Source organism: Lutra lutra, chromosome 10, assembly GCF_902655055.1.
Source record: "Lutra lutra chromosome 10, mLutLut1.2, whole genome shotgun sequence".
In the NCBI taxonomy this organism is placed as follows: Eukaryota; Metazoa; Chordata; class Mammalia; order Carnivora; family Mustelidae; genus Lutra; species Lutra lutra.
Window position 1 is genome coordinate 43,665,778 of NC_062287.1, and position 20,550 is coordinate 43,686,327.

Here is a 20,550-nt window from a genome sequence, read left to right on the forward strand (position 1 = left end):
ATAATTTGTGTTCATCATGATCTGCCTCCCCATCTAAGAAGGTAAACTATAAAAGTTCAGAAATTGTGTCTGTTTTGTTCAGCAGACATCTCCAGACTGTTTGATACATTAGAAAATTCAGTAAGTTGTTTCTCAGTGAATACCTGAATTTGTTATTAACTGAATATGAAAAGCAAAGGTTTGCAGATAAAGAGGACAAATACAGCAGTGCTTTTATTGAACTGAGAAATCAACTTTGGTCTGGAAGATAATAAGCTAGGAGCCTTTCTTATTTGAGAATTCTTTAAGCTAGACAAATAAAGATGTCTAGGTTGGCAGGCAGAAGTGGAAGCCAGGAAAGAGGGGTTGGGGAGGCATAACCAGCCCAGGGATGGAGAAAAATGCAAGTGTCCACAGTCAGAATGAGAAGCATCAGCCTCGTAGGGGAAGAGACAGTGGGAGACATCACAGCTGTCTTTGCCATTACTCGGTCATGGTGTCTAATACAGTAGGCTCAGGGTGACAATCACAGTTCCAATAGGTTCACTGTCCATGATGGGATTACAGGGACTGTTTGCCCTCTAGCCTTAAGCAAAGAACAAAAATAAAAACAGACAAAATTTGTGAAACAACAGTTTTAGACGTCAGACAACAGATGAAGCAGGACATGGATCCCAGAGAAAGGAGAAAGCAAGCAGGTGAACCCTATAACTTAGGGCCCAGAGATGATAAACTTACTGCCCAGAGAATGCTTCCAAACTCTAGCATAGGGAAGATGTACTCAAACTGAGTTCAGCGGTCTCCCCGAGCTGAGAAGACAGAGTTCAGAATTCAGAGAAGTCACAGGTGGAAGAATTTGCAAGGCAGGGAATGGAGAGGAAAGAGCTACAGAGAGACCTCTGGAGATGGGCAAAGGAAACCCCCCAACACTCTACAAAGTAGTTATCACACACATTTGAGGGAAATACTCAAGGCCTGGGGAAAAAATTACCAAATTGTATCATGCAGAAAAATCTAGAAAGGTCACACATGACTAGACATATTTCCTGGTCCCACCAGCCACAGGAATAAACACTCCTATCATATGATGGACCTATCGAGCAGAGCCCCCAGCGGAGTATTGCCTCAGTAAAGAGACAAATTGCTAAACTAAGGGAAAGAGAGAAAAAGAAATGCATCTGTAGGGCTGTCCAGACCTGTGTGTCCTCAAGAACAGAGAATGGCAAGTAGTGTTCACAGTGACACTGTTGAAAAAAAAAAAAAAAATCAAGACGTTTACATTTTGAGAATTCCATGGTTCTGGCTATTAAAACATCATCACTGATTTCAGTAAAAGTAAATTTAGAAGGCACCAGATAGTGGGGAGGAAATGTGGAGCACGCTTAATCCATAGGATAATATGCAATCATTTGAGTCTGATAATAACCTGGTTTATAATCCCAGACTGAATTAACAAAGGCCAAGCAAGAATACATTCTGGGAGAGAACAAAGAACATGTGATAAATTCTGCATAGTTCATAGGAGAAAGTCACAAACTGATTTCTATTTCAAGCCTGTATAACTAACAGGTATAATTAAAAACTGGACTGACATTTTTCCAGTCATTACAGGTTAAAAGCCAACAAAATACAGAAACCAGGGATCCCTGGGTGGTTTGGTCAGTTGAGTGTTCAATTCTTGATCTCAGCTGAGGTCTTGATTCTTGATCTCCGTGTCATGAGTTCAAGCCTGGCATTGGGCTCCACACCAAGCATGGAACCTACTTGGGGAGGAAAAAAAGAAGGGGAAAAAAAAAAAACAGAAATCAAAGGAAACTTTAGGAAAGCATCTAAAGCATAGAACTAGGTGGCAGCTAGACCTGTGATGACAATAAATACCATGAAATGAGCATTCCTAATTTTATTAAAGGAAAGGCATATTTTTTTTTTCCCAAAAGAAAGAAAACTGCAGCCAGGTTGTGATTTTATCTTCAAAAAGTGATTGCCCAAAAGGAAAGCAGAATTGTCTTTTTGCAGATCTTTCTAAATAGATCCTGTAAATGATTCTGTTTTTTTCTTTTTGTCTAAAGGCAGAGCAACTGATTAAATGACTTTCCAAAGTTCCTTCCATCTGTGATTGCAACCAAACAGATAGAACATAAGCAATTAAAATCAAATATACCAACTCTGCTGGGGTAGAGTTATAGTACTAACAGAAATAAATATGAGAAAGAATATCCACTGAAAGACTGATTATATTGGAGAAAGTATCTATCACATGTAAAGACAAGACATCCATCAGAGATAAACACAAAATGAATTATGATAGCAAAAAAAAAAAAAAATTGGTCAGTCAGCTACAATACATAATACTGCAGCATCGCATGCCAACTGTTTGCACATTTTAGAGGAAAGTAACTCTAAAATGTTATCTACCGTCCGGCCTTTAATAGAAAATTAATAAGCTTGCTGTGGTGTAGTTACATACTCATTAATGAATAAATTTAAAATCAAGTTATTGCATCTTCACTGAGGTTAGAACAATGGTACAAGAATTTTCATGTTTGTTAAAGACCTGTCTCATCTCAGAATGTGCAGCAGTAGAAGAGAGATGTCAAAATACCTAGGCAGAAGAAATAAAATTTTAAAACAGCTCTCCTTAGAAGAAGCTCTGAGAAAGAAACAACCAGAATGGTGAACTAGCAAATACCAAGTTCATAATCCATCCCCTTTGTTCTTAAGGGGCATATGAATACAGGATGTGTTGAGATACTATCTGCCTTGAGGGTGAGATTTCAGGCGTAAAGCCCTACAGAACTGCCAGCATCTAAGAATCATAGATTTGTTCCAGACAACAGGAATTATTGAAATGCCATCTTAAGTAAGCTAATGATCCCCACCGCCCTCCCAGGAAATATACTTTCAAATAATTGTTTAACATTTAATAGAAAGCATTTTGGCTTGGCCTCAATATATAAAACCAGACACTGTTACAATTCCCATTTTAGTTATGGAGAAACTGAGCTTCCAGAAACTGAAACATTGCTTTTGTAACTCAAGACTAATGGCAGTGCTGCTGTGTGAGCCCCTATATTCCAAATCCAAGCAGGGAGAACTTACCAGGTCGTCAGAAGCAACCCACATTAATAAAAGATTTCATTCTGTACCCTACACATCAAGATGATTTGTGTGAGGTTGCTATCGATCCAGAGCAGACGAAGCAGACCAGATGAAATTGATACCAGAGGAATAAGCTAGGAGAACTTGTGTGTGAGGAGCAGTGTAAGTGAGGGCATGTGTCTAGGAATCGGTTCTCAGATCAACAGGGGAGCAGAGGTTTATGTGAGGGACAATCAGAAAACCAAAGGTCTGACCCGAAGGTGGACAAGAGGCTAAATATCTGTCTTGAGTGAAGACAGGGTACTACCCAGAGTCCAGGAGAGCTGATCCAAGGAGAACAGGACTTTCCCATTTTTAAGTTAAGAACCTCTTCATACTCGCTAGAGGAGGAACAGCGAAGTTTAGTGATGTGTCTCTGTTAAATAGCAAAGGGGCCCCACAGGAAAGAGGACCCAATCCTTCTGAGTCTTTATCCCAAAAGCCTAAACTTGAACAAAATAAAAAAGCAAAAGTATACAGAATACTTCTAAATCAGACCATTCTGCCCTCTGAATGGGGCCCAGAGAAAAAAGGAAGCAGGAAAAAAAGGTAAGAATTTTACTTCATAACTTGGTAATTTAAAATCCTAAAAATGGGGCGATTTAGAGAGTTTGTTGATTTTGTGCTTGCTTGGTTCTTTCTAACAGGCTTGAACGTAACTGACCAGAGATTTACTCTCTTTGCTCCCCTGCGCAGGGAGAGAGAAAGCAAAGGGCAACATGGGAAGAATGGACACCAAGGGTGAGATTGGCCTGGAGGGGACACTGCTTGCTCATCCAAAGACAAAGGCCAGAACAGGAACAGACTACCTTTCCCTGTGGCTTTTGGAGGAAAAAAAAAAAAAAAGTTTAGCAGAAAATACTATGGCTCAAGTGTGGATAATTATAACAGAGAGGAAAGGAGCCAGACTAAGGAAAGAAAATTAAGCCGAAAGAGAATGCAGACTGCTCACCAAAGGAAATGGCAAAGCATGGAAGACTGAGATTGGGAAAATATCTTCTGAGAGAAATTAGAGGAACCCTATTGCTTGCGTAATTAAACACAGATATCCTGCTGTAGGGAGTGTACCTGAGGTGACAGAAGAAGAAAGGAAAGGCCCATCTTGGGATCCGCAGCTTTCTCATGGAAAGTCCTGAACAAGGGTAAAGCCCTGCCTAAGCACAGGTTTATTATAAATTAAAAAATCATCCAGCTCCACCACTGATGTTTCTCTAAAATGCAGCTCAAATTCTCCTTCCCCTTCCCTCCAACGGTGCCTACTTGATGTAAGCTTCATTCTTCTCGCATTTTGTTGTGGCTATTTGAGGTTTACCAGATGTCTCCCACTGTGTCAAAATTTCATGTGTGTTTTATGGACTCTTCTCAATGATTATCACACATACAGTAATAACAAATCACTGGGCACAGCCTAAAGTAAAGATTCATTTGCAGGTAAATTACGATGATCAGAACAGGCTCTGGAGTTGGAACTGGGTCAGAATCCCTCACTATGTGTGATCTGGATAGAATTAATTAGCTTTTCTGAGGTTTCATTTTGTCATCTGTAAAATGGGTATAAAAATAGCTCTCCCTTAAGATTACTGTGAGATGATAAAATTTTTAAAAATTAATGCAGTGCCTGGAGAAAATATGCCACAAAGCCTCTTAATAAATGTTATCAATAATAATACCAACAATGAAAGTGGAAGACACAGCTCCAGATAGTAACAGAAAGAGACCGGAGAGAAGATACAAAATGTGCATTTTTGCCTCCTCCTTCCAGGTATAGGGAGTGTAAAAAGGAGTAAAGGGATCCTCGTTTAAAATGGAGTCAGGGGCGCCTGGGTAGCTCAGTGGGTTAAAGCCTCTGCCTTCAGCTCAGGTCATGATCCCAGGGTCCTGGGATGGAGCCCCACATTGGGCTCTCTGATCAGCAGGAAGCCTGCTTCCTCCTTTCTCTCTGCCTGCCTTTCTGCCTACTTGTGATCTATCTGTCAAATAAATAAATAAACTCTTAAAAAAATAAAATAAAATAAAATGGAGTCAGAAAAAGACAAAACCAGAGAGGGAGACAAAAGATAAGAGACAATGTCAAGAAACAAGCTGAGGGTTGCTGGAGTGAAGTGGGGTGGGAGGGATGGGGTGGCTGGGTGATGGACACTGGGGACGGTATGTGCTGTGGTGAGCACTGTGTATTGTGTAAGACTGACGAATCACAGACCTGTACCCATGAAACAAACAATACATTATATGCTAATTAAAAAAAGAAAAAAGAAAAAAAAAAAAAACGGAGTCAGAAAACCCTGAAGTAGGAGTTCTCACACAGGAGCCACATGCTGCAGTCGGCAAAACCATCAGGAAGATAACTCTTATCTTGATGAGGTTTCCAAGTTTCCACACAGGAACTTCATCTCCCACCCTTAGGACAAAGAAGGAAGGTTGCTCCCCGCCCTAGCAACATGGCACTAATTACCACATGCAACCAATGGAAGCCCTCACAAGCTCCAACTCCTATTCCTTTCCCCTGAATTTTTGTTCCAAACATCCTCCCAGTTTCCTTCTAAAACCTAATAGAAGCTGACCTTCCCTTTCTCTTTAGACTTGCTGGTAGTTTGCCAAAGTTCATTTGTCCCGAATTGCAGTTCTTCTGCTATTCCCAAATAAACTCATGTTGCTACTGAAATAGCTAGCTATTTTATATCTAAGGGTGACAGAATGCTTGGTGACTCTTAATGTCATTACACATATGGTCATATAGAGTACTTATGGAAGATACAATGATAGTAGTGATGACATAGTGATGTCATAGTGATGACATTCAAACATTTTCTCTCCAGGGTCATTTAAAGAAAGAATTAAGAGATTAGGAAATGTACCTTTCTGGTGTGTCTATGTATAAGGTTAAGAGATCCGATGCCTTATTTTCCCAATAAAAATCCTGGCCAAAGTCTGTAACATAAGTAAACATAAAGAATTTGCTCATACTTTATTGCTGAGATAATCTTGGCTCTTTGTGATGGAAAGAGAAGTTTAAAGTCAGAAAATGCGGGTTTGTGTTCCAAGACCAATACTTCCTCCTAGTTTAATGAAAGCTTCTCTGTGAGTCTCCATTATACTCATCGCAAAACAAAAATATTTCTCTTCTCCCCAGCTACCACTCAGGGTGGTTGTAAGAATTAATTAATAATGTTTGTGGAGGTGCTTTGTAACCTCATGTCAAACATTACCTTACCACATTATTATCTCACAGGAAAGTAAAGTTCATTCTTTATAAGGAAAACAGAAAATAAGCTCCATTATGGTGGGCTCTCCATGGGACCAGCTGTCTGGTATTCAAACACCTATGGGTGACCCACCACCAACTCCCTTCTATTGTGAGGTTCGCAAGCCACATCCCATTCAAGTTACACAGTAGAAAAAAAATTGTACTTGCATGAAAAACTGTGTATTGTCTAGAAAACTCCACTCCAGATTATCTCATGCTATTCTTTCCTGCTGTTAGGCTATTTTGCAACTGTATAATTTGTAACTGATAGCGATGCAAGATTATTCTTACCTACAAACATGCAAGTTCTGTCTTGCCCTGTAGAGATTCAATTGTCTTTCCACCCACTCTCGTGAAAAATTAGTTTTGCCACCGTTTACATATTTCAATATTCCTGATCTCTAAATATGCTCCCTTTTTTTGCATTTTCTTTTGAGTCACATTTGCTTGTCCATCACATTTACCTGATTCCCTCACGAGTTAAAAATCGTTAGCACATGTTCATTTTTGTATCTGTAGGAGAATAATGAATTTAGTCTTTTTTGGAAATCATCTTAGAACTGTTTGTTCATTCATCATTTATCCTGCAAATGTTTGCCAAGTGATTACTCCGTGGCCAGCTCTGGTTAAAGTAGTCATCAAAGCCCTCAGCACCCTGTAGCACTACTGTGAATACAGTTTCCTGCCCCACCCCAGCTTCACCAGGCACAAAACAAATACTCAATAAATAGGTATTGAATTAACTTTAAAATGTCTTTCCCTAAAGGTGCTAATTTGTAGTCTAGTACTTTCTGCTCTTACAAAGGCTTTCCAACTAGAGCCTAGACAGTGCTGAGGATGCTAAAGATATTTGATACATGTCTGATGAACAAATGAACTTACAGTCAGCTTTTGAGGGACTCACAGTCTACTGATTTTGCTGCTCAGATGAACCTCGTGCATCCAGGCTTGCACAGTTCCCCACACTCAGGAGACACACGATCAATACCCACTGACTGACTTCCAAGACATGGCAGATGGAAAAACCCAATATAAATATTACATTCTTCTCAATGTAATCACCTCCCTGGATTAGCAAACCTGGTTGGAACAGTGAATCTTTAGTAGCTTTTCTTGAATGGTTTAGATTCCCAAAGCAAAAAAAGTCGTTCTAGTTAGCTTTTTCCTTAGTCCAGTAAGTTAAATTTTTATCATTATTTTTCAGGAGTTGATGTCATCCCTGTTCCACTGCTAATACTTCTGTTCAATTACCATCAACCACAAACCTTGGGTTCATTTTTATCAAGCAGATTTTAACATAATCTCTGTCTCACAGATACTGACAAGAACACCAACATGACCATTGGGTTTCTTTCATAAAATGGAAAAGAATAGTTATTTTATAAACTTTCTAAACCCTGCACACTGTGAGAAAAATCTATGTCTAGCAAAGATAATTTAGTATATAGAATTAGATATAAATCTTACCAAAAAAAAAAAAATTAGAAGAAACTACATGCTTAGAATGAAGTGCAAATCATTTTCTCCAAAGGGGAGCTGGCATAAACCTTGAAGAGATTTATTAATAATGCCCACATCTGCCCTGAAACTTTCTCAACACCAGTGGGAAAGAATGTTCCTCACTGACCATGCTATAAATACAGCTGGCATGAGAGGGAGTTTTACAGCTTCAGAATGACCGTGTGGATTACTGCTAAAGGTTGTTCCCAACACCAGAGGGAATTAAATTAGCTGCTCTGAGAGTCTCAGAAGGTTGAAATGTGCTATTGTGCTGATATTATGTATCACAATTGATGTAGTCAGTATAGCATTTTCAGCTATAATAAGTGAAAAAAATGGCCAAATTGGCTATCTTAATTAGGCAATTTGAAGATGGCCATGACAACTGGCATGGGACATACAAACTCAAAATCAAATCACGCCTTTCAGAGGTCACAGTATTGTGGGAGGAATGAGCCTTGAACATAAACAACTAGGTAAGTAACCCCATGTGGGAAATGCTCAGTAAAATAACAGAAGGAGATATAAAAAGATATGGCAAGACGGAGAGAGATTCAGCCACATTCAGCTGCGGCTGTAGAAGGCTCTCTGTGGGAGCAGAATCAGAGCCGGGCCATGAAGGATGAGTATAGCAGTGTTATGTGGAGATAGAAGGCTGGGCATGGCGTGAGTAAGTCACAGCACTGGTGCACACCTGGAAGAGAGATGAAAGGACAAGCAGGTGGAAGAGAAATAAGCTCCTTTTGTGAATGTCCTCCGTGCACACACCTACCTTGCTTTGATGGCTTTCTCCTTGGTAAGACTATCTTTTTGGTGATAATTACCATAAAATTGCCATATGTGGAGACTATACAGGGAACATGAACACAAGAACTCAGACACTGGAAAGCTTGGAACATGGACTGAAAACAGCAGGGTCTCAGTTTTCTGTAAGAGCACTGGTTTTCAAGATTTATAAATCCATGGAAACTCTACATTAAATACAATCTTAACCTGGAATCACAATAAGCAAAACAGAATTGCTATTTTCGAAGCAGCAATGGGGGTCCAGAGGCTCATCTATTCAGCTTCTTCTCCCTAAATAGGAGGCCAGGGAGGAATGATCTTACTGTTCTCTGGAATAGAGTTTAGAGAAAGCACTACTTTCAAGCAAGAAATATAAATAAAGTTTCAAGAAATCAGAGCTTTGGTTCTGATGGAGAAGGGACTAGAATTTCAAGTTACATGTTTGGTTTTTATCTGTAAGGAATAGGGAGTCATTGAGAGTTCTTTGGGTAAGGGCAATGTAATCTGAGAGAGAGAAGAGACAACAAGAATGTAATGATGGAAAGAATACATCATTGAGAAAAAACTCAGCAGGACTTATCAAGTGATTGATGTGAAGGGCAAGGAAAAGGGAGAAGTCCACAAAATAAGGCAGGACTTCAAGCTGGGTAACTGAAGTCATTAGAGAAAGACAGTGACTACATTTCTTTTCTCATTTATTAATTACCATTTGGGCTTGTACATAGTGAGAGATCCTGCATATAATTTTTAAAAATGTACTAGTGGACCCTGGAGGCAGCTTGGAACAATTAAAAAAAATTTTTTTTTTTTAAAAAGCACAGATTTAGATGTCTGATAAGCCTGGACTTGAATTCTGGCCAAGTTACTAACCTTCCCCTAAAATGGGATTTGAATCTCAGAGAGAAGACACACGGAACAGTCAACAAAAGACTGGCTGGATTCCCTGAAGGGATCCTACTTCCTCTGCTCCAAGTGAAAGGCTTACCACTGTGGCTCTGACTTGCATGCTCTGGGAGGAAGCAGCACACCTGGTAATTGCCCTATTTTCTCCAGCCCCTCCCTCTGATAAAGAAAGTTCTTTATTTTCTTGCTCAGGGTGGAGAACAGCTCATCAATCTTCTGCTTTTTTACAGATCTTTAGTTTTAAAAAAAAATCAATCTGTTATATGATGTCTATCCTTACAATAACTAAGAAAAAAAAAATGGTGGACATTTCCACTTCATAGAGTTCCAAGCAGCACTTTTTTTTTTTTTTCCTGGAATCTGCCTCACACAGGTTTGGTACCTGGGTGGTCACACCTGTATTATTTGAGTAGAAAGCCAAAGAGATAAAGTCCAAACTTCCAAATCCTTAATTATCTTGACCTGACCTACCAGAATAGCAAAAAGAAAATCTGTTCTCTAATAATACTGATAAACTAGTCCTTCCTAAGTCAGTGATTATAGCCTAACAGAACCCAAGAATCTAAGGAAGATTTTGTCCAGATACCCAACTTCAAAAATTGCGATGTGACCCTAAAAACAAAGAAAGAAAAAGTGAAAACATAAGAAAATAAAAATAATTGGAACTCTATTAAACCAAAAACCTTCTGCACAGCGAAGGAAACCATCAACAAAATGAAAAGACAACCTATTACATTGGGAGAAAATTTTGCAAGTCATATCTGACAAGGGATTAATATCCAAAATACATAAAGAATGCCTACATTCTGCAAAAAAAAAAAAAAAAAAAAAAACACCAGCAAAAAACAAACGCTGATTAAAAAATAGGTAGATGACCTGAGTAGATATTTTCCCAAAGACATACAGATGGCAAATAGGCTCATTAAAAGATGCCCAATGTCACTCATCATCAGGGAAATGCAAATCAAAACCACAGTGAGGTGTCACCTCATACCTGTTAGAATGGCTATTATCAAAAAGACAAGAAATAAGTGCTGGTAAGGATGCAGAGAAAAGGGAACATTCATGCACTGTTAATAAGAATCTTAACTGGTACAACCACATGGAGTTATCCTCAAAAAATTAGAAATAGAACTACCACATGATCCAGCAATTAAACTACTGGTTTATCCAAAGAAAACAAAAACAATAATTTAGGGGTAGCTGGGGGGCTCAGTGGGCTAAGCCTCTGCCTTCAACTCAGGTCATGATCTCAGGGTCCTGGGATTGAGCCCTGCATGGGCTCTCTGCTCAGTAGGGAGCCTGCTTCCCCCTCTCTCTCTGCCTGCCTCTCTGCCTACTTGTGATCAATCTCTGTCAAATAAATAAAATCTTTAAAAAAAACAATAACTTAAAAAGATATTTGCACCCCCATGTTCACTGCAGCATTTCTTTAGTAACAGCCAAGATATGGAGACAAACTAGGTGTCCATCAAAGGATAGAAGACTAAAGATGATGGTGTGTGGGGGTGGTGGAATATTACTTGGCCCTAAAAAAGAATGAAATCTTGCCATTTACAACAACATGAATGGATCTTGAAGGCATTATGCTAAGTGAAATAAGTCAAAGTCAGAGAAAGACAAATTCTATATGACCTTACTTACACATAGAACCAAAAAAAAAAAAATCTCATGGATTCAGAGAAGGGATCGGTGGTTGTCACAGATGAGTGTTGGGAGGTCGACAAAATGGTGAAAGGGGTCAAATGGTACAAAGTTCCAATTATAACACAAATATGTCATTGGGATATCATGTATAGCATAGCGACTACAGTTAATATTGTATTGCATATTATGAAGTGAAGGATCATTTGGGGGAAGCCATTTTTAAAGTACTGAGTCTACCTGCACCATCCTGTCCCCTGTGATTGAATTACGGCCTCCATCTCCAGTCCTGATATTTAATTTCGTTCTGAAAACACACAACAGTTGCAGCAGCTCCAACTTCCCATGTGAAATCTACCACATTAACCATGAACATGCAGACACCTTCCCCATGGCAGGCGAAGTCAAGGTGCCTCTAAGGAAGTTTTACTAAAAACTGCATGGGTTAGTTATTTGGTCCAGGAACCAGGGTTTTCAAACTGCCCTCCAATGCAAATTGTCCCCACACCTTTGTCATCTCTTCCCTTGTTTTCTGCTAAATTAAAATTATTTTTTCTGTTTACTCTCTCATCTCTCCAGGTTTGAAAATGAAACAATCTATGTCCCTTCTCTCTAGTGGTTGCCTTGACAGAGTTGGAAGTTGATCAGTAGTCTTTCCCTCATGGGCCTTATGTGGGAACACTGGTGAGAAAAATATTCAGAAGAATAAAGAGTTTTCACCAGCCAGTGAGTGAGCACTTTACCCCGATATGATGATAAAAGCAAAATATTTTCCAAACTATATAGATTTAAGGCATTACGAAGACACACAGATTTTGCCTTATCATTACCCCCTTACTTCTGCCTTTTTAATAATAAATTACCATTTATTGGTTTCTCATTTCTGCTTTGTGGGGTTGGCTTTGCTTTCCAGGCAACAACTATTTAGTGAAGATTAAAGACAAAGAAAAAAAGAAAAAGTCAAGAAGCTTCATGCATTCCTTGGTAACTCTTCAGAAGAGATGTGAAACAACTCCTTTAACTAGACTCTGAAAATAGTCATTATCCACCATCTATGTATGCTAGTGGGCTCAGCAAATCCTGGAAACTTTGGGGGTTTGCCAGACTAAATTCTGGAAAGATAACACAATAGAAGATGAAAGTGAATATTGCCTCACTCCACTCACATAAAGAAATGTTTCTCCCCTTTTTAAACCACAGGAAATTGGGAAACATAAAAAGGTTAAGAAAAGAGAACTACAAACCCAATTTGGGTAGCATCAGGAAGACAGAAGGCAAAAACTATGGGGTTCAGAATCCTATCCAGATATGTGAGCTCTTTTATTGTGACTGTGACTATGACCATGACACTGAAAGGAAGAAAACTTATTTGGGTAGTTAGCATGCAATTGCAAGCCCTATTGTCAGTTACTTTGTGTAGACTGTTATCAGACAAGTCAAAACGAGGAATCATTCCCAACCTGGTATGAAGGGATTCCAAACTCGCTAGGTCAGAATAACTGGACCCTCCAGGTTCATCTCCAGGTTGAATGTGTACAACATAAACCAGTCCTAAGTTTCAGGAACAAAGAAAGTAAGTAGGTCTTATACAAGAAGGTGTCATAGATGTAAAAGTCAATTCTGAGTATTCAGTGGGCTTTATAACAAGCCGCTCCCCCAACTTTGGACCCTACTCCCCAGCCAAGACATGAGCAGGGACGACTCAAAGCAGTAAATTCATTTGCTTATGAGTGACCAGTTCAATCCTCTTTGTTGTTACTGGAACAAGGGACACAGGTGGAGTGAATGAGAAGGTGAGGGACACAAGTGCTGTGTGGTCATTAGTCTGTTCATCAAAACAGCACCTTATTTCCATTTGAACAGATGAGGTTGTTGCCTAGGCAATGTTTAGAAGCCACTGTGTCATTAGAGAATGAGAACCCCTTGTTAGAATCCTAGTTTCTTTCTGACTACATGAGCGTGAACAGGTCATCTTGACCTAATTTACTAAGCTTAAAAAAAAAATCAGGCTTACAGAAAATCCTAGATATGAAAGTAGGATTTTCTCACTGTAGCAAAGGACGTAGAAAAATAACTGAGCTGTGAAACTTCTGGGCATTCAAATGAGCCAGATATGAAGTCCAAGAGGGGATCTAGGGGTGTCTGCCTGGCTCAGTGGAGAGAGCACCCACCCACTCTGAAATCTACCATTTATCTAACTGCTGGTCTCTTGAAGGCAATCTTTTTCCCTCTGATAGCTTTTATCATCTCTTTATCCTTGACATTTTCACTACTATGACCAGAAATTGGTATATTTTTACTGATTGTACAGAGTCTTCAGTATGTTTCATGATCTAAGAATGTGTTTCCCTTCCTCAGATACTCTCCATCATTTGCACGTACCTTTGCTCTGAGTTGCTTTTTACTATTTTCCCCTTTTTAAATTTTATTTTCCCTTTGTGATAGACAACCTCTCCAGATTTAACAGATTTGTGATAGGTCCCATTCAGTACTCTAGGCTTAAGCAATATCTTATAAGGTTAGATCAACATTCCTACCCAAAATATATTGAGGTCTTACAGTCTTGCAGTCAAAGCTCTATGCAGATTATTTCAGTCACCTGACTATATCTGAAAGCAGGGCTATGTAAGAAGGCTGCCAGGTCATGAAAAAAAAAAAAAAAAAAAAAAACCAGCATAACACATTCATAGCATATGTGGGGATTTCCTCATCTTCAAAAGCATCCCCAGTTTTCACATTACTCTGCATTGTTCAGAGGTACAGAGATTTTACTCTAGGAACTCACACATATCCCCACTCTTATAATGTATAAATTTTAAATACTAGATTTTAAGTTAAACATACTTTACTAGAAAACATTTACATTACAAAGATAAAGAAGCAGCAAAAGCGGGTCAATTTCACTTCACTAAAAACACTAAAGATCTCAGCAGGGAAGTGGCTCATCCTGGTGGAACACCAGACATGTCATTGGTGAGAACAGAAACTTCATATGCAAACATTGATTTTAATATAGAAGATAGAGATGAACATAGCTAATAGGCTTCTGCTACGGTCCAACAATTGGTCACTGTTGGAAAGTTTTATATCAACTTTTTATATTTACTTCCTATAAACTGGTGACTTGTTCTTGTCGATATGATACAAAAGTACATTTTTTAACCTGCTCAATATATCCTGATTTTTCTTTAGCTCTTGAGTGTAAATCGACCTTGATAAAAGCATTTTAATGACCCAAGCACATCTGACATTTCTTGAATGTTACTGAAAATCTTCTCAGCTTCATCTCTTATTCCAGTCACTGCTACATAAACTAGTTTTTGGTTTTTTGTTTTTGTTTTTTGTTTTTAATCACTTGGGAATTTCCCATTCCTACTCCTGCCTACATACCACAATCCAGAAGCAGGAGATTTAACATCATATGGGGTCATCCTTGACCAATGGAGAGAGGAACTAATGGATAAATGTGTATCCTTTTTTCCCCCGGGGTGGATAATTCTTAGAAACATTTCCCCACAGGATTAAGCAACCGATCACCTGTAACAGTGGCCATTTTATTGGCTTCCCTTCTGTGTTCCTTCCCTTCCTTCCTTACTCCTGCTCAAGGATCATATTCCCATATAAACCATCTACCTCCAAGCTTTTTACTCAGGCTCTGTTTTCAGGAAAACCTGTGCTGAGATACTTTTCAAGAACCTAACCCTTTCATACACAGATAGGTAGTCAATTGTGAAGCTATAATCCATGTAATGAGTCCATTTCTTTTTAATCACAAAGTAAATGTATGCCCACTTTTGCACTGAAAATAAGAGTCTCACCATTTCTGACCTGATGTTTTTCTGTACAGTACTGGACATTAAATCCTTTAAATATAATTGAACTAACCTGCCTCAAATCAAGGTACATCCTGCTAGTTCCTGACACCCACCAGACAAAATGCCCAGAAAGATTTCAGGAGAAAACTAAAGTCCATTCATGAATTTACTAGGCTAGTAGATTGCATAAGTATCTGAGGATACAAATATGAAAGAGGAGCCATCTCTGCCTTTATTATCTTACTTTACTTATCTTTAATATCTTACTATATTATGGTAAGAGAAACATAATAGGTTCATATTCATACACATAAATGATTTATCAAATGCAGTATAATTAGATGACATATAACACAAAGTATTACTCTACATTAGATGAATTAGAAATAACATGATGCTTAGATTCCACCTCCCCCAAAACAGATCTTTGTTGCATAATTTGGAGCACATTACTGTATTCTCTGAGTCTCGGTGTTCTGAAATATTAAGTAGAAGCAATTATAACTATTCTAAAAAGTTTTTGTGAAAATTCAAGAAGACAGTATGGCATTTATGATGTGGTACCCACTATTATTATTCTTTGTTATAGAATTTTCATTGCTGTCATTAATAACATTTCATTTACTGTCATTGATGTAAGATGACCATGATCATTAAATTTAACAAATGTCTGAGTACCTACCCAATGACAGGCACTGCAACGACAATACAACACAAACAGGAACCAAACAATGGTAAAAAGAAATGAAGTTAGGCTACATGGTCTAGAGAGAAGTAGGAAAGGCCAGATGGATGCTCTGAACATAAAGGTAAAGAGAAGGCAGCAGACCTAATAATAAGTTCACTGCACAGGTGGGCTCATGGGTGTTCCAAGTCCTTGGTACACAGTATGAAGGAATTCAGGATTCTAATTTGAGGTCATTACTTCCAGAGCCTGCCATCTATGGAAGAGCAGCATCTCTATCACCCCTGGATCCATGACAAATACAGCACTGTTGCTTCACTGGTTTCTCCCCTCCAGCAAGTGTTAAGTGGAAACTCACTCAAGCAGAGCTATTTAGCTGTCCTTTCCTCACTGTTCTATTGTCTGTGTTCTGCCATCATGTATATTCAATTAAGATTAATATCTGTATCAAAAGAGTCTGAATTCTCACCAAGCCCCAGAGAGAAATCACTCATTGGGAACCAAAGTCCTATGGCTCCATTATGTTCAGAGGGCAAACAGCTGCTGGATGATGAATTACATACTCTATCTTGTTGTTGTTATAGTTATATAGGTTTCAAATGATACTGAGATAAGACCGTGCTGAAACCTATCAGTAACCAATGCAAACAAGACAACTCCTTTGATTACTGGATGGATAGTCCTTACATCCTTTTCCATTTTATTTTATTCACAATTATTGTCTCTAAGAACAGGGAAGATTTACTCTTACTTTGGCTCATTTGAATTAACAAGATGTATTTCTTCTTGATAAATTATGTTGAATTAATTCTTTTGGATAGCACTGAAGACCAAATATTGGATGAGCTACTTAATCATGAGCCCTGTCATCAGCCCACCCAGACTAACTAATGGAAAATTGTACAAACAATGAGCATGCTAACAGAATAAAGCTGTCCACAGACATTTGAGAAATGCCTCCACAGGATGTGTTCCAAAACTCTGTACACATATCTAGAAAGACAAAAACTCTGGGTTTAGTCATTATAAAATAAAATAGCAGATTCACAGTTGCAAATCCACGTTTGGGGAAATGGGAATCTTATACAATTTGAGGGGCCATTTTGAAGAAAAAGAATAAAAACAAATAAGAAATAGGTATAAAATTCAATACAGACGTAGGCTAAAAAAATTTTCAATAAATGGTAAATTTTAAGTTAACAAATACCACAAACATTACCAAAGTCACAAAAATAGCATTTATTTACTAAACTATGGCCTGATCCAGTTCTGTAACACTTCCTTACTTCCTTTTTTTTTTTTTTTTTTTTTTTTTTTTTTTGCTGGTTACTCTGATTGCCTCTTCTTCATATGACAATTTTGTAGTATCATTCTTTGTAGGAAAAAATGGAAAGAGCCCTTTTTCTAATATGGCTGATCAAATATTGATTTATTATTATTATTGATGGTTTTGAACTGAATTCTCTACTTACAATGTTACATGTCTGAGGGTGAAAAGAACATTCCACAGACAAGCTTCCAGCTCCTTCCAATAAGCCCTGCCCACACAATTCCAGGGCCTGGTAAAATAAAGCACATTCACACTGTGATGTGACATCTTTCTCTGCATCTTGATGTCATAATGCCTGGCATAGCTAGTGTTAGAAATATTCCTACAAGCCTTTCTAGGCCAGGATGGTTAACAACAGCTTACCTAGTCATGAAACTGGCCATTTTTCATGAAAAGGTTATTAGCATCTTTCAACATGCTAGTGACAAATATTGGTCCAGAGCCTCATATGGTGACTTGATCCTCTGTTCTCTTCCAAGAATATAAGCCATATAATTTTTGGCCTCAACATTGGAATCCAGATCATTTAATTTCTTTATTGTTATCGTTGGCCTCTTCTGTATCTCTCCCAATCCTATGTTGAAAAACCCAACAATGAGCACAGAGCCTGCCGAAGCACCAGGTCCCTGCTACATCTAATGGAAGGATTCCCTAAGGTTCTACATGCATATCAGAGGACTCAGTTCTGCCAAATACAGCAAATCTAATCATCAAAAGGACACTTAGGAATTATTTTTACTAAAAGCACACTCCTGAAATTAAAAAAAAAAAAAAAAAGCAAAAAAGAAAAGTACGAATCTAAAGCTACCGTAACATGGTGCCCGCAAACTTGGCCGATTAAAAAAAAAAAAAAAAAATCTTGAAGAATTAACCATATATTAGGGATTCTACATTTTAATTTTAGCATGAGATCTTGTAGTTTTAAGGAAAATACACTATTTTTCAAGTTATCTGATAATTACACAGCTTACATCCTTTTCTTCCTTTTCTCAGATTCCTATAATGGTTTTTTAACTCTAAACAGGGCTAGATTTGGAAGCAGGAACAAATTTAACACACAGAATTCCTTAATGTCATTTCTACTCCTAACAAGCTTAGTGAGAAATGAAAAGATGAAAAAAAAAGACATTTCTTACTTGCGTGCTTCCTCTAAGCAAAGCGAGAGAATAGTTGTAACAGATTCCATGCATTAGTGGGCACTTTATTACCCTATTTTGCTAAGAATCAAATGAAAATAGACATCTGTTCTCAATAATTTCTCTTTCTTCTGTATCAGCAAACTGCCTTTAGCAGAGGAAGAACTCCACGGTGCCATCAAGAACCCCTCTAGCTTTAAACAAACCATTACATGAAGGTCAGGTCTATAGAGTTGCACAAAGAACAGTTACACAAAGAAATAAAAACAACAACAATAATAATAATAATAATAATAAATAATAAATATATAAAATATATAATTATACACACACACATGCACACGCGCAAGCACATCAAAAGGATGACAGTTGATTTTCTGTTAATCAAAGTGGTGGCCCGGAAGTCTCTATTAGGTCGAATTTTCCAGTTAAATGAATGGTAAGCATGAGATCCTCACCATGGGACATGTTGTATGCCACCCTACTCTAGGACCATGCTTCTCAATGTTTTTTCAACTTTGCTCTTTCTTGACGAATGTAAAAATCTTTTTTTTTTTTTTTAACAGAGCTTCTGCTCCTCTGTTTATGATGTAATCACTTAGAGAGGAAATTTTATTTTCTATATGCTCTCATCAGCCAAGAAGTTTCCTTTAGCTCTTCTGATGTAGTTTACATTACAAAATAATGGCTTTTTGTGACATTTCAATTTTAAAATTTGTGTGATGTTAAATAGATATTTTTGTATATCCCCTGGGAGAGTGATACATTCTCCCTGGGAAAGAAAGGATGCTGCCCTCTCCCTAGCCACAAGGAGGAGATGCTGCTCAAAGACTAATGATTCCAATTTTCTGCTTTAGTAAATAGGATAGAGAGAACATAATTGAATTCCCATTTAGTGCTTAGGATCTAATAGTGCCTCAGGCTCTGGATGATAAACTTGGATCTTCACTATCCAGCAGAATAGCTACAGATTTACAAAATAAGTGAGCTTGTTTGGAAGGTGTGCCACAAAATCAGGAAACACCACAGGGGGCCCCTCCCCTATTATTATTATTGTTATTTTAAACAGAGTCTCAATCACGATAAACACTGTTCAAAAATTCAACTTGAAAATACTTAAACTATACGATGCAACTCATCTCTGGTGATTTCCCCCCAATGCATCTTCCATTATTTATGACGAAAAAAGCTAATCTCTTTTTTAACCCATTGCCTTAGAACCCTCCTACATTTGCAGATATGTAACGATTCTCCCATGTCAGTGTTTGCTCATGCTCTGGATATTAACTGCTATAATTCCTTTTACATGCTCCTGCCAATTAATCCCTCATGCAATATGCATACTTTAATGCCCTTTTAGTGCCTGACCTCCACTGTCACATCTCCCTAGGCTAATACCATGCTAACACCTGGCTTCTGCCTTCCAATTTGAAGATATATTGAGTTCAGGAAGCAAAAATAGAACAGGCTTGAAATGTCTCATTTTCCTTCCACCTTTTTAAGGTCCCTTTGTGTTTCACCTTGAAAGTACTTAAGAGAGGACAGTGAGGTGAAACTGTACCTTTTCCGCTGGATGCTCCCCTGTTCCGTTTTTTGTTGACTCTTGGACTGCCAAGATTTCAGAGATATTTAAAACAATGAGGAAAGGATTATAGCTTCTGGCAGATGCTTTTGGGTCAAACACAGATGCATCCCCTCCTTGAATTTTTTATTTATTTTGGTTCCTAAGTATATGAAAGCATTGTTATGGTACAAAGTTGCCAAAAGGGAGAAAAGTTTTTTGTTTTTTTTTTTTTTAAAGATGTACGTGAGGTAAGGAAGTATGGTTGACTCTGGGTAGATGATGGAGACAGCAGATCTTATACCCCATAAAAAAGTGTGATATCATTACAGAGCAAGGGACAGTAGTGAATGAAGTTTCCGTGCCTGCAAAGAGATCAGGAAACCAAGGAGATGCTTTCAAGGCTGTTCACAGCCTGGGCAGCAATCCTAAACCTGCACGTGAGGGTACATGGGGGCATCAGCAAGATGAGGTTAAAAAATACTCATCTATTTACTTCAACATCCTAGGCCTCAGCTAACACATTACCACTACCAGTTAAAAATGGACACACACACAGTAACACAATAACACAGGGTTCAACAAGTTCATTCAGGCTGTTACAAGGGGGAGTACTGCAGCTGGCTAGTCTGGAAGCAGTAAATGGGAAGAAACAAATGAAGTGTGAGCAAGCACCAATGGGGACCAAGAGAGAACCTAGTATCAGTCAGACCAGGTGCAACTTCTAAACAAAAAATGCTCATCAAGGCATGAGGCACATTTCCTAGAAGGGTCCTTCACAGTCACACCATGCAAGGGGTGTGCAAGATGATTTGCAGAGCTCTATGGA